This window comes from Pteropus medius, unplaced genomic scaffold (genome assembly GCF_902729225.1).
Source record: "Pteropus medius unplaced genomic scaffold, Ma_sr-lr_union100, whole genome shotgun sequence".
NCBI classification, from domain to species: domain Eukaryota; kingdom Metazoa; phylum Chordata; class Mammalia; order Chiroptera; family Pteropodidae; genus Pteropus; species Pteropus medius.
The window spans coordinates 3793643-3808541 of NW_024352785.1; the positions used below are offsets into that span (position 1 = coordinate 3793643).

Sequence of the window (14899 nt, forward strand, 5' to 3'; positions counted from 1 at the left end):
GATGAGAGGGGAACAGAAGGAATGGCAGATTGGATAATCCCTTGTAAATCATGTGAGAATTTTGGCTTTACTTTGAGAGACGTGGAAAGCAATTGAAAAGTATAGAGGAGAGGCTTTTTCTTATATTTTAGCAGGATAATTTTGGCTGCTGCTTTGAGAATAGACTATAGAAAGCCAAGGGTAGAAACAGAGAAACTAAAGGCATTGTAATAACTCAGGCCAGAGAGGTCGGCAGCTTGGTATGGAACAGAGATGATGAGAAGCAGTTGGTATTCTGGAAATTCTTTGAGGATGAAGGCAATTTTTTTTCTCAGATTGGATCTAGTGAATAATCTAGATATATAATACCAATTCCCTACCACTATCTTCACCTGTAATGACTTTCTCAAATTTAAGCATTTCACATCCAATCAGTCAGAGAATTCTACCATTTCCAATTCTAAAACAGTTTCAAATCTGTCCCCTCTTTCCTGCTCATGCTTACTATTCTACTTACCAACTCTCATTATTTCTTACTTGACAATTGTTATAACCTTTTAATGGGCCTCCATATTTCTAGTTTCTACCATCTCTAATCTATTCTTCTCAAGGCTACCGGAACTGTATTTCCAAAGCACAAATCCATGTCCCTACTCTATTTAAAATCCTCAGTAGAACCACACTGCAACAGGATAAGTTCCAAAAGTCTTCCAGCTTCATCACTCAGAAATCCAGCCACATATGACCTCTCGCCATTCCTCAGACCTTTTCCGGCCATGGGCTTTTTCAAAACCCCTTGTTCATTCTTTACTCTCTGTTTGAAATTCATTTTGATATCATCTTTTCTCTGACCCATCCTCACAGGCCTGAAAAAACTCCATTAATCCCTAAGGCACTTGTTTATAAGCACATCAGGGCACCTATGACTCTGTATTAAGGCCAGTGGTGTAACCATCTATTCTATCCATTTTATTTAAGGCTTAGTATATAAAAGATGCTCAAAAACTATCTGACAGATGTGATACATATACTAAATCTCAAATGTGTCTTATGGCTTCCCAAGCTTTCTTTGCCCTAAACTTAGACTAGGCCAGCCTAGTGTTCACCCTTTAAAATTACATTGCAGCATTATATACATATGTAAATTTATTAGGTTCAGAGGGATGCCCTCAGGAAGGAGCCTAAAAAAGTCAAAGTAAGTAGCTCTTTCTCATTTCTTGTAGTTTTTGATTACCTGAATCAATTGTCAACGTCAAAAAAAAAAATTACTTAAATGCTCTTCTCTGCCACCACATTGCTCTTTCTTTTCATTTGTGCTGTGATTGTTGTCTATTTTACTGATCCCTATGTCTCTCTTAACAGTAGTATCCTCATATGTGCTACCATCACACTTCTCATCTACCACTCCTCTCAGTTTTTTTGCAGATGTTAATGACTTGTAAATCTGAAGCTACACCTTGAGCTCTCACCTAGTTTCCCAACCTGTATTTCCAACTCCTTATATTTCTCATATGACAAACAACGTTTACTACATCTACTTTGTAATCATTATCCCCATTTCAGCTCTTTCCAATTACCCCTTTTTGTTTGAGGTAATTACTATTCTAATTTCTCAACTTAAAATATTGAGGTTATCTTTGTCTCTTTGTTTTAATACATCCTTTACATCTAACATAATAAATATTTCTTCAAAATTCTCTATTGCCTCAACTCCAGGATCAGCCAAAATTACTTTCTCTCTGCAAGAGCAGCCCAGAATCTTCCCTTCCCTATTCATTCTGTCTATGGCTGAAAGGCTATTAGGGAGTAATGCTAGCTGTTGTTTACAAGTAAGTCCTAAAATCCTAATAGCTTAACACACCTGCACACAGCTCATGTCATATTCTAATACAGATGTTTCTCGTCAAGTAATCTCCATTTACGAATTCAAGATCTTTCTGTCTCATGGCCCCACCCATATCTATGTCCTTAGAGTGCCTCCATTCAGCCAGCAGATAGGACATACCTGCTTCTTAACCACTTTGACAAAGAAGTGACACATATCACTTCCACTCAAATTGCATTGGCCAAAATTCTGTCATTTAGCCTCAGATAACCATAGAAAGACTGGGATAAATTGAACTGTGACTCCAGGAAGAGTAGAAAATGAATTTTGGTAAATGCATAGAAGAGTCTGACATATTCATCTTTCTAAAACAGGATTCAGAACCTTGCCCAGGGACAGAGTCTTCCCTGAAAGAATGAAGTCAGTCCCCAGCCTAAGTGTCCTTCATAATATGATGCCACTGTTTGGATAAAGGATAAGTTGCCCAAGCCCTAATCCAGTTATTCTATGGAGATGCCTTTTCTATCTACTTCAAGATCTGACCCTGAAAAATGGTAAGTCTTCCTACTTTTTAAGAGGTTGTTGAACTAACCAAAGCAATCATACTGCTATGTATCTGGGTCAGTGGCAATGTAGATGTTTTTACTTAGCGTCACAGGACGCTTGAGAAAAAAACAGCCTTGATAGATGCTGCTAAGAAAAACACCAGTCCATTTACTGTCACCTGTGGTGAATTAACCAGACCCCTTCATTTTCATGCTCATTGTTGTGGCTGTCTTGACACTCAGTAACATCAAATGAGAATAACTGCAGCCAAATCAGCCATGCAATGATCTTCACTCTGAATAAGATGACAGATATAATCAAGTTAGCACAGCCATAGTTTTATTCTTTTTATTCAACTAAGTTAATATAGAAATGTTGAAGAATTAGATCCAAATCTTAGAACTAGATGAACTCAACCCTTCCAGACCACATGAATATGTTTTTCCTTTTATAGAAGAATGAAAGCACAAATCCCAATTACCTGTCACGTAAGAAAAAAAAAAAAGAGGAATTATGTCACTATTGGCCAAAGATATAAACACTGCAGCAGGAGATATGCCCCAGCTTGCAGATGCTTCAAACTGCCAGTGCTCTCTGCATTACATTACTCTCTCCTTGCAGCATTAACTCAGAATGCAGTCAAAACAATGGAAGTTGAGAGGAGACATTCTGAAGGCAAAGTGACATACAGCCACACAATCACTCAATTGAATGAACAGAATTACAGTTTTTTCAAACTGGAAGGCTGTCACTCAAAGTGACACCTGGCCCTTTGCTCATTGGACAGTCCATGCATGTAATATAATAGCTCTTCCAATTGTTGGCAAGAAAAGAGCAGGTGGTGAAGGCAGCTATTGTCTGAATTCCAAATAGCAGGAAAATTTTAGTATTGAGTTCTGTGGTTTGCAATACCAGTGGTGTCACAAGTGAGATGAAAAGAAAATAATTATAAACACTAAAGAGGAGAAAAACAAATACATTTCTGTTTGTTTTCAGCTCTGCTGAGACATATTATTTTTTGGTAGAGAGTAAGAAATAAGAACCAAGATGATTTCACTAACTACATACCCCCGAAGGAAATGTTATACTAAACATTTAGTATGGCAGAGGCCAAGATCTACGTATGTATGTGTGTATATATGACAAATATTTGAAATTAGCCTTGCAAATGAACTGAAATTCACTCTTAGCATACAGTCATACCTGTTGACTAAAGCTCCCCGAGGTTGGAGTAATTGATACAGTAAGGTACCAAAATTGTGTCTCACAAAGAATAAACTAATTGTTCACTTAGTCAACCAGTGATTATCGACTATCATGTTGCTCAGAGGCTGTTTTTACTGTTCACCAAACCTAGATACTGTTCTAGTACTGGGAATATAGCAGTGGCCATAACAGCAAAAATGCTGCCCAGATGGGGCTTAAATACTCAACTTGGGGAAACAGACAATAGACAAAATAAATAGTAAAATATAGAGCATATTAATAGGTGATAATTACTTTGCCAAAAAATAATGCAATCAAATGTCTTAGTCCAGTTTAACTTCATGGAGGAAGATAAAGATAATTAGGGGTTACTATTGTAAATAGGATGATCAAAGACTGCGGTGAGAGGGTGCATTTTACCAATATTTGGGAGCAAAGTACTCAAGGAAGAGAGAAAAACCAGTGCAAATGCTCTAAGGAAGGAGTGATCCTGATATACTCAAGGAAAAGCAAGGAAGCCAGTGAGGTAGAGAAAGAGTGTGCAATGGGGAAAAGTCAGAAAAGTGGAGGTGAAAGTGACCAGATTATGCAGTTTTATAGGCATTTTTTAAAATTTGGCTTTGGTTTGAATGACACTGGATGTGGACAAGATCTTAGTTAAGTTTTAAATGGATCACTGTGAATACTGTACTGAGAACAGACTGAAGAGGCAAAGGTGGGAGAAGGAAAGCCAGTTAGGAGGCAGTTGCAAGAATGAATTCAAGAGATGATAGCAGCCTGGACCTGGATGGTAGCAGAAGAATTAGTGAGAAGTGGTAAGATTCTGAAAATATTTTGAAGATGGAGTCAATAGCATTTTCTGATGGAATGGAGCAGATGTGGTGCATGAGGAAAAAGAAGAACCAAGAATGACTTCAAGTTTTCTGGAGTTTGTAGTTGTTGTTACTTATTTTTGCTTTTTGGGTAACTAGAGATAGTGAAGACTGTAGGTAGAAAAGCCAAGGGTTTTGTTTTGAGCATGATTAGTTTGCTGAGTCTATTAGACACTTAAGTGGAGGTGTTAGTAAGCAATTAAATATATTAGTTCTAGTTTGGAGATATAGAGTTGGGAATAGTCAATGTAAATGTAATGTTAAAAAGAGATTCCAAGAGAATGAGTGCCCATAAAGAAGAGGGGAGTTCGAAGGACGAGGCCTTGGCATGCCTCAAAATTAAGAACACAGGAAGATGAACGAGAACTAGGAAAGAAGAGAAGTCGTGAGTGCAGTGGGAGAGATATCAGAAGCCAGGTAAAAAACTCACTTCAGAAGTGGAGGGTGGTTGATGTGTCCGATACTATTGGTAGCTGCTAATGCCTACACAGTAGGTTAACACAGTCAGATCACTTGATGTCCAGTCTAACCTGATGTATTCTGCAATCCAAGCTAAAGCCGATATTAACAATTAGAAAAGAGAAGCACTAATAATAATACTAATATATTACATTATATTCTTGCTGTGCGCCAAGCATTTTACAGTCACAATCTCATTTATTTAATAGGGTTTTTGGTGACTCTAAAAATTTCTGTTAAATAAAAGTTATTCCCCCCTTTTATAGACAATGTCCTAAGGATTAGAGGGTTCTCGTGATTTTCCTGAGGTCACATAACTGGGACACAAAACAAGATAACATCACACACTGTGCTTATAACCACTATGCCAGAGTGATTCCACCTCACATTACAGTCTTTATTATTCTGAATTTCCAACTTTTAAAGTATTTTAATAACTTTGAGTACTTTATGTAAAAGACAAAGAAAAAAAGCACTGCATAATGAATGATAAAATTTCTTCAAAATTAAACCAACTATTGCAACCTGAATATAGTTGGTCACCTTATGAACCAGTTTTTTGTTTGTTTGTTTGTTTTTTACATAGTGCTGCATTCAAAGTAGATAAATTCAATTCCAGAAATCTTGAAGAACAATATAGGTTTTTACCAATAATTCTTTTAATACTAAAGTATGGGAGTGTCAGGGACCGAGGATAAATAGCATTAAACATAAAATGCTTTCTAAATATCTTATATGACATGTTTCCCTCACTCCCAAATTTACAACTTCCTTTCATGTAATAATCAATTCTGGCACTCTGCCCCCTGACACTCTAACAAATAAAATTGTCTGCCTCATTTGTGAAGCAGAACAGCGTAGTAAAAGCACAAGATGAGTTGCCAAGCCCTACTGTGGAATGTTAACATCTCTGTACCTCAGCTTCTTCACCTGCAAAATACAAAAATGATAGTATTTCACTCTAGGGTTCTTGCGTGGATTAAATAAGTTATTATATGTAAGCATTTTAGAACAGTGCCCGGCACATGGCAGGTACAAAATAAATGTTAGCTAGCATGTATCGTTATGGCCTCTCTCTAGTTATAGCTTGGTACTGTTTCACAAAGACTAGCATAATCTCTCTTGGTGCTACCATGTGACTTCTATTCACATTATGGAATCTCATGCCCAGTTTCCTTCCTCTTCCTTTGCTGAGCTGACTGTGATTCCTTTCAGGCTCTATGACCCTTCGAAGCTTCTCTTAGCAAGTCCAGGGACAAAACTTAGCTTTCTGAGGTGATATCATCTTCCTGAAGAGTCTGTGTTTCTGGTAATGTAAGGAAAAGGTATTTTCACTTAATATTTCCCTCATGGGGCTGACAGCCATTAGAAGCTCTTGAAAAACTCAACAGAAGCAAAAATGGGATTGTCTGTTGTCTCACAAATTTCTGACCAGCCTGAGCTCCTGAGGTCTGCAAAACCCTAAAGAAAAGGTAACTGCAGAACCAAAGCAATTCTGCTTATGATCACCATGCCACTCCTGAAACAAAAAAAGGGAACATTCTCCAATCTGAGCAGGGTTTGCAATCTGCTTGTCCCTGCCTAGGAACACCTTATTTGCTGGGGATCAGACTCCATGAAACTGAAGCATAATCTTATTCCAGCTGCCCAGATCATGCCAGCATCTCACACCTAAAGTTAAGTAATTGTTTGTGTTTCTGGAAGTTTTCTAGAGTTGCCTCCTTTTCCATAGAAAGAATTGTTATGGCTCCTTGGTTTGGTAATAAAATGCAAAAGATTGCCTATAAATAGCAAATCTGCTTCAAGTTCCAGGTTGACCATGCTTCGATTTACTGCCCCCTGGTGGATGGCCCACAGTTCTAGCTGCTTCAATCTGAATACTGAGATCTGAATATTTTCTTCTTGTTGATTCATAGTGTCAACTCAAAATGTGAATCTCAGCTATTCTCCATGGCAGCTCCTGGTGAGTTTGAATTTCTGGATGACCTGAATGCCTTTATACTTGCACTGAGTCGGTGGTATTTCCCTGCTCTGAAGAGATTTGTCTTTGTTCCATTTCTAACCATGTTTAGAGACTTTGACTCCAGTCCCTGGCATAGTACCTCCTACTAATTTCTCAAGTTTTTAGGAGAGCTGGCCTCTACCCCTGGGCTTATAGCCTGCTTAATTTCAGTCCCACAGTGGCAGCCATGTCCCCAGGTGTTTGTTCTTGGCCAGGGAGGTATTACAAAAGCATCGAAGGAGCCTAAGCATGGCTGTCACTGAGTTCTGCTCCCTTTCCAAGAACAATTTCCTCAGTAAATGGGTGTCTATTGAGTTTAAGTTAAAACTTGAGTTTCATCCTGTTCATCCACGAGGAATTTTTATGCTTAGTCATTATTTTCAAACGAGGCAACACAATGCCACAGAACAGACACCAAGAGCACCAGACCCACCCCTACCAGGGGGCTATTCCCTAGCAAGCCAGATGCAGCAGCCATCTTTCCTCTTAAGGAATTGTAGCCATCGCACAGCCTACCGTAAACTTATCTCACTTGAAACCTTTGTCTTTAAAAGCAAACCTTAGCCAGTTAGAGTCTGGCCAAGAATCAATGACATAATGAGTGATCTGGCTTATACAGAATAGAAGGAAATTGTTCTCTCCTATTCTTCCCCTTTTTTACCTTCAGTTTCTCCCCCAGCAACTCACTACTTATCCCACATGACCTTACATTCTAGCTGTTGGATACTCCCTCTAACTTTACTGTTTTCTTACTGATGTTTCATGACCTACTCATCAAGAGGCTTTATCTTCTAGAGGTAAGAGACAGTCAGCTCTTCTTCTCTTGATACTTTTGGCTAATCCATCATCTAATAACATACTATTGAATCTAAGTTCTAGCTAGACATTGTGTATATTGATACTAATCAGTTCTTCCTGCTTCTCTTCTAGTTTTAAAAATATATAGCTTACTCCTAAGTCTCTCCCAAACTTTAGCATCTGTATTTTTCTATTATAGATATATTCTATAGACAGACATATGCATAATAGAAGAAACATTCCTGCATTCCATATTTTATAAAATTGCATAATACCACATTATACAGTTTCTTCAACTGAAATACCCACATAGTACAAATTTCATAGGTACTATTTCCATATAATTCCAAAACATAGATGGTCGTAGTGAAGGTGTACTTTTAACTTATTTCTAGGGTAATGATTGGGATCTAAATTCCTATATGTAGCCCACATATGCTGACTTCCACTTGGACCAGTTTGTTTAGCATTACATTAATGAAATAGCAGCCTGGCCACAGAAGGCCTGAAATATTATATAGATCTTGATTGTGAATTGCCTTTAATGAGTGATTTAGAGAACTTATATAAAATGTCACAGAAATTCTTCCTAAAAATTCTTTTTGGATATCTCTCTTTAAAACCGCGGTTCTCTCTCACATGGAAGTTGCCTCTTATTCTTTTTGCTCACTTCCAGCCATGTTTGTCTACCTTTTACTCTGCCCAGCATAGCTTACACATCTAGAGTTGCCAAAATGTGAATCTCCATAACATCTGTAGTCCCAATGGAGCAGAGTTTGTGTTCTGCTCAGAATGCTTTTCTCGTAACAAACAGCTTTCACAGGATTATGTTGAATAAAAATACAAATTCTCTACCTTGTTAAACTTTCAATTTATGAAATGTAAAATCCTTCACCTAACCATTGAAATTATTCTACAAATAGAAATTATTTTCAATCACTTCCTCTGAATGTATTTTATTTTAAACTACAAAATCAATTTAAGATGGCCCTAGATGGGGGAATAATTATAACAAATAGTTGGCAAGAGGTATACTCTGTCATTGGAAATAAGAATGAATGCAAAAACTATTTTAGATGAACAGACAATATTAGAATATGATAATTACATCTTGCTTAGAATATTTTACATGTGTGTATGTATTTTACCATATAGAGATTCTCTTACTATATTGATATCCACATTTCTATTTGTTCACTTACATATTCACATTTGGGAATACTTATGCCTGGTGCTATATTCCTGACTCTTTATAGGTTTTCGTGCCCCGTTAGGCCAATTTTCAGAGACTAATGCATCTCGTCAGACTAGGTCTGAGACTAAGGTCTGAGAAGAATACTAAGGTCTTTGATGGGTTGTCACGAAAACTGAACTGTGCTGAGAAGTTATAAATCTTCAGCTACCCCCAGGCTTAGATAGGACTGATTCCTAGAAGGATTGTCAAAGTCACCAAGCTTTCCTGAGCCCTAAAAAGTACATTAAAAAGGGCATCATCGACCAAAAATGTAAACAAGTATAACACACATTCCAGGCATATGCAGTTCAGGCACTAATCGTCTCGGATAAATGATAAACAAATGATGAGTTACATGTAAATCAACAATGTTGTCAAAACATTGCCCTTTTAATCCCAGATAAATGATGAAGTTTATAAAAAGAGATTTTTGAGGGTCATAGAAGATTGTTTAAACATACATTGAGAGTGGTTTAAGTGCTAATCCATTGCCATTTATGTAAACTACATTTCTATCATCAGTCTTTGCTGCATAAAATTGCCTCATCATTTTATAAATCCATAGACCTAGTTGAAACTAGTCCCTGCTGAAAACAAATTTTTCACATTAAGCTTGAAACTTTTAAACTCCCTTCTACATACACAGTGACATAGTCTTGAAAACTTTGGCTCAAAACATAACAAAGTTTAGAGCACTTCACAACTTTTATAGGCTGTCACCTTCTATCCTACTCCAAAAGATCTAACAATACAGAAATGCTTCCACATCAAGATGTTTCACAAGATACTTTATAAATGAATCTGGATTCTGCTGAAGATATTACACATCTGCTTTGCTTTCTAGTGAAGAACACAAACATGTTGATGGTTTCAGACCAAACCCTTTTTGCAAGCAAGAAGGAAATGCAGAATGTTCAGCTAATTCCTAAGAGGAAATCCATGTGTTATTTGCTTTCCATGAAAGGACAGGTCCTCTTGCTGTTTAATTGATGAAATGTTGTACACAAAACTGACAGTGATTAATACCATTCTAAGATTCCATTTTAAGACCTATAAGCGTAATGCTCTGGAATATGTTCTTTGACATTTACGTTGCTATTTGCTAGGTATAAAATCTAGTTCTTGCCTTAAGCATTTATATTGGGGGAAAATGTTAAGTAATTTCAAATGGCAACATCTTCCTGGGCAGCCAATGTTTAAATAGCCAGGAACCAATCACTTTTCATCCCTGACTTCCTTATAAACTAAACAAACAAACATTGGGCTACAAATTCATCTAGAAATATTTATCAAGCATCCAGAGGATATTTTGCATGATTACCCCTGGATGTGCCTCTTCCCACGAAGAAGCTGGATGGGCATAGAATGCCCCAAATTCAAGGGGCACATAGTGAAGTGAATGAATTCTTAGCAAGCTCTTCCATCCATGGTCCTCTCCCCATATACACACATAGAACTTGTCTGGAAGTCTGTACTCCAGTGAGACTCCAGACAATAAACAATGACTCTCACATTTCCTTATTTGATACAGTCTCAAAAGGAGGTAAGGTTCAAGCCCAGGTTTTCTTTTGTAATCTCCAGCATAGAGAAGGATACACAGGGCTTGATTTGTCTTCAAAGGATTCACAGTTCATTATATTTAAGCTTTCCACAGTCCTGGGACCTCTCAAATCCCCTCCCCACCGTAGTGCATAACTGCCATCCTGAACCACTTATATCTAACAGAGATAACAGAGTCTCTCTTTTGCATCTGCCTTAGACATTATTCTTGAAACTACAAGCCTTCAGACATCAGAAATGTACAAAAAGAAGCCATACAAAATAAATCCTACAGGCACTAGTGCCTGAGTGTCTTAATAAGAGAACAGTGTCCTTTTCTGCTCCGTACTTCCTGTGCCTTGCAGAGGGATGAAGGCAGGCACTACAGATGCAGTTATTTTTAGGAGCTAAGCAGGTAAGTATAGTGGAAGAAGAAAGCAAAATGACACGGGCACAATGTTAAAGGTTCCTAATGCTACCTTTAAAAAGCAAAATTGCAAATAGGATGAGGTGACAATTAACTCTGGCCTCAGTGACTGGGATTCATGAAGCCTGTGGCAAACATGCCCATCTAAAAGGGTCAGCAATTATTAAGCTCCAATCCAGTTGTTTTGCAGGCAAGATTAAAATCCCAGTACTGCCAGACCTTATGGTTTCCCAAGGAGCTGGAAATCAAGATTTTTATGTGAGTTCTCCCAATTACTAAATTTTCAAGTGATGACAACTAAGTCTACCAAAATGGGGGGAAAAACAGTCATTTAGTGGTGTATAAATGTTAAAGCTAAACAAAAGCTCATCTGTGGACCAGATCAGGTCCAAAGGCTGAGAGTTTACACCTCTAGTCTTGACGATGCTCAGAAAAATGTTTCCTGATTTTAGACAAGTACAGGATTCGCTATAACTTAAACTAAGGTTTTGATGCTAAGAATAATTCCAAAAGTGAACTCTGGAGTTCTGCCATTCCACTCTACGTTGGAGTCTCATCAGAGCCAGACTCTGTAAAAAGCTAATAGATGCTAATTCTCTTGTCATCTATCATTTATCTTGAACACCATGATAACCGATATAAATACCAATAACCTACTGCAGATCAGTTCACCTTCTATCCAGTAATCTCCAATATCTAGAAGGTTTTCAAGACATAGAACAAATCGTAAGAAAAAATGAAAGACAGTTGGGTTGGTGATAATAAAAATCAGAAATAGCAGTGAAGGCCCAGTAAGCATTTTGAAATTGGGAGAAACAGAAGGCTTAATTTAGGGGGAATGAAAGCAGTGATATGGAGGCAATTTAAGCAACTGAACAACTCCATAGCACTGATGGAATTCCAGTGCTTTCATGGGCCACCAACCACCTGAAACTTTCTCCTCCTCTAGATGTCAGGTATATGGGACTGTTTATGATCCACGGCATGTTTGTGTTTCCAACCATGTTCTGCCTTACTGCCCAATAGTCCCTGATGCTGATACATACACATACACCCTCACCCTACACACAGTCTGAGTTCAGAGACTCAACAATCTGCATTCCAAAAGCCAACAGAAGTCTTTTGTGCCAGTTTCAGCTCTATTCTGAAGATGCTGACCAGGGGAAAAAGTAAAATCCTCCATCCAAAACTCTCTCCTTGCTAATGGGAGGGCCATCTGTCTTGTGCCAGCCTCTTTATGGTTTGTCTTTGACAGATCAGTATCAAACCAAATAGCTATAGGCCAACCAATTAAAAAAAAAAAGTGGCGACTAAGAGATTCATTCTTGCTGCTGAAAACTTAAGCAGACATGTGGGTAACATGAGTATGACAAGCTGGCAGCCCACAGTCTTTTTGAAGTGAAGAGCAAACAAGTTGAGGATTTTTATAATGCAGGCTTTGTCCAGTAATTCAGCCAGAAGCCTTACCAATACAGCTGCTTCCAAAAACTAAAACACATGGGGCCAAAAGCATTGCAACTTAAAGCAAACAAGATTCGCAGCCAGGACCAGCATTCTCAACAGCTAAATAGTAGACACACTCTGCCACTAAAAATAAAGTAGTGGCTAGATTTTGAATGTCTCACAGACAGTAAATAATGATGGACAATTATAAACTGTAAAAAGAACAGCTAAAAGAGACTATGATCAGTGTTTGAAGTGACAGCTACAGAAAGTTCTCTGAGGGTGGAATGTGAGGGTCGGGGGCACCTGGGAATGAAAGACAAAAGTTATGAAAATAATGCTTAAAGTAAAAGAATAAAGATACCATAATTATTTTCTTGGTTAATATGTAGCACCTATTACTCTCTACCCTTACTCTCAGGAAATATTTTATATATCTCACAATTTAGCAAAGATAAATGGACTTGCATAGTATTAAAATATGCACTTCTAAAGTCTGCCTTCAAAAGAAAGGTTACCAATCTCCACTTTTCATTTCTCCTTACAAATTTATCTCCCAGTGCCTTTTCAAGAGGCCACATCCCTTGATAGCATATCAGCCTTCAGCCCAGTTGGATTTGAGCCTTTACCAGTACAGGCAACATAAAAAGTCCTATGATTTCCATTGAAGAGAATTGTTCCTGTCATAACACTAGATGACAAATATTACAAATAAATCAGTAAACTCTCAAATGTTATGTTGTGATTGGCCAAACCCAAAATACTAGAGAGTAACTAGGCTGAGAAAGCACTTGAGTTCCTCCTGCGAAATGGGTCAGTGATGTCTCTCATCAAGAGGAGAAACTTGAGCTTTCAACAGGTGGCCTTAAAAAGCCTTAAAGCTACTGGGCAACTCAGCAATGTGCACTAAAGAGTAGGTAAATTAGGAGGGCATGAAAAGCTATTCCAGCCAGGAGTGCATTCTTCTGAGGGTGTAATTTGTGTTCATATATCTATCTATAGGATAGATTCCCTGTTACAGTAATTATTATGAATTATAGATAAGCACTCTATGTATAATGTTCTATTCTCCATTTCCTACAAATCAAATTACCTAGGGTTATATTGGATTGCGGACATATTTAGAAAATCCTTTTATGGTTGTTTTACGTTTCCTTCTGCCAAGAGGCTCCAATCTCTCCTTCGACTAGATTCCCCTGAAGTGCCTGCCCTGTAAAACTGAGGTCCCCAGGACACAGACCATTACCAGTTTGTAGCCTATTAGGAATAGGAGCAAGAGGTGAGCAGAGATGAGCCAGCAAAGTTTCATCTGTATTTGCAATTGCTCCTCAGTGCTAGCGTCACTGCCTCAACTCCACCTCAGATCATTAGGCATTAGGTTCTCATAGAAGCACTCATCCCTGGCGCCAAAAAGGTTGGGGACCACTACTGTAAAGGACTGTGTGATGCAGATGAAGGCTGGGACTGACCAGGCCCTGAAATCTCCATCCAGACCAGCATGAGGCTGACTGGGAAACAGTTGAAGCACCATAAAGTTGGGCACATACTAGATGTTTAGGAATTACTTGTCAAATGCCCACCCTGGTTATAATCCCAAGGAGGCTGCCAACAGAGACAGCATCCGCTAAAAAAAAAAAAAAGGCTTCTAAACTGAACCCCTAGGCAATGGTAGCTCTTTTCCTTGGGTGCTTGACAAGGGATATAATAAACAGTACCTGCCATTGTAAGTGGAGAAGAGAGATGGACCAACAAATTAGGCTACATCTACATGCTATTCCTATTACAAATTAATCCCCAAATATTTAACTCCTTGATCAGCTTATCAAGTCTGATTCTGGGTAACTCTGGATCCCTTTAGATCATAATCATGGGCTATGTGTATATGTGAAGGTCAGAAGCCTAACAGTAATCTATAAATTCTTCAGATCTAAGGAGTTGCAATGACTAGAGCTACAGAGAAAAAAACAAACTCCAAGGCTAAAGCCTTCCAGCGTCGCCTGCCCTTTCTTTAAGATCTCATGCTTCAGACATACGGTGCCCTCATTAAAACTTATGTCCCATCCCTGAGGACTATTTTATATGTAATAGCTAGTTTTCACATGAAATAAATCTTGCCATGACATTAATGACTGGAAGAGATACTCTATAATAAAATAACTAACACTTATTGAACACTTACTGTGTGTGAGGGACTATATTATATGCTGTACATGTGTTATTTAATCTCAGCAACCTAATGAGGTTAGCAGAAGTATTTATCATTTCCATCTGACAGATATAGAAATTTATACAGGGAGACTGAATGCCAATTTCTTAAATTTGCCCTTAAGAAGTGGGTTCAAATCCAGGCAGTATGGTTGTAGAACCGGAACACTTAACCACCTTCACAGCAGTTCACACTCCATAGCATAAAAATGAATACTATCTGAATCATACTCGAAATATTGTTATTATTGGGCCAGTAGCTCTTGGATTCTCCCTGTCTCTCATCTGTAAAACTAAGGGATTGAACTACATCAGTGGTTTTCAAGATTTGGTCAAGATTGCTTTGGGCCTAATTGGGGTAGAA

At 38.1% G+C, this 14899-nt stretch overlaps 1 long non-coding RNA gene across 1 annotated transcript in view; it reads left to right on the forward strand.

The window, feature by feature from the left end:
• The window catches only part of LOC120590794 (uncharacterized), a 538201-nt gene that overhangs the window by 496818 nt on the left and 26484 nt on the right, over positions 1–14899 (forward strand). The window contains exon 6 of the long non-coding RNA XR_005649770.1: positions 2179–2358. This is a non-coding gene — a long non-coding RNA (uncharacterized LOC120590794). The remainder of the gene's footprint in view (positions 1–2178; positions 2359–14899) is intronic.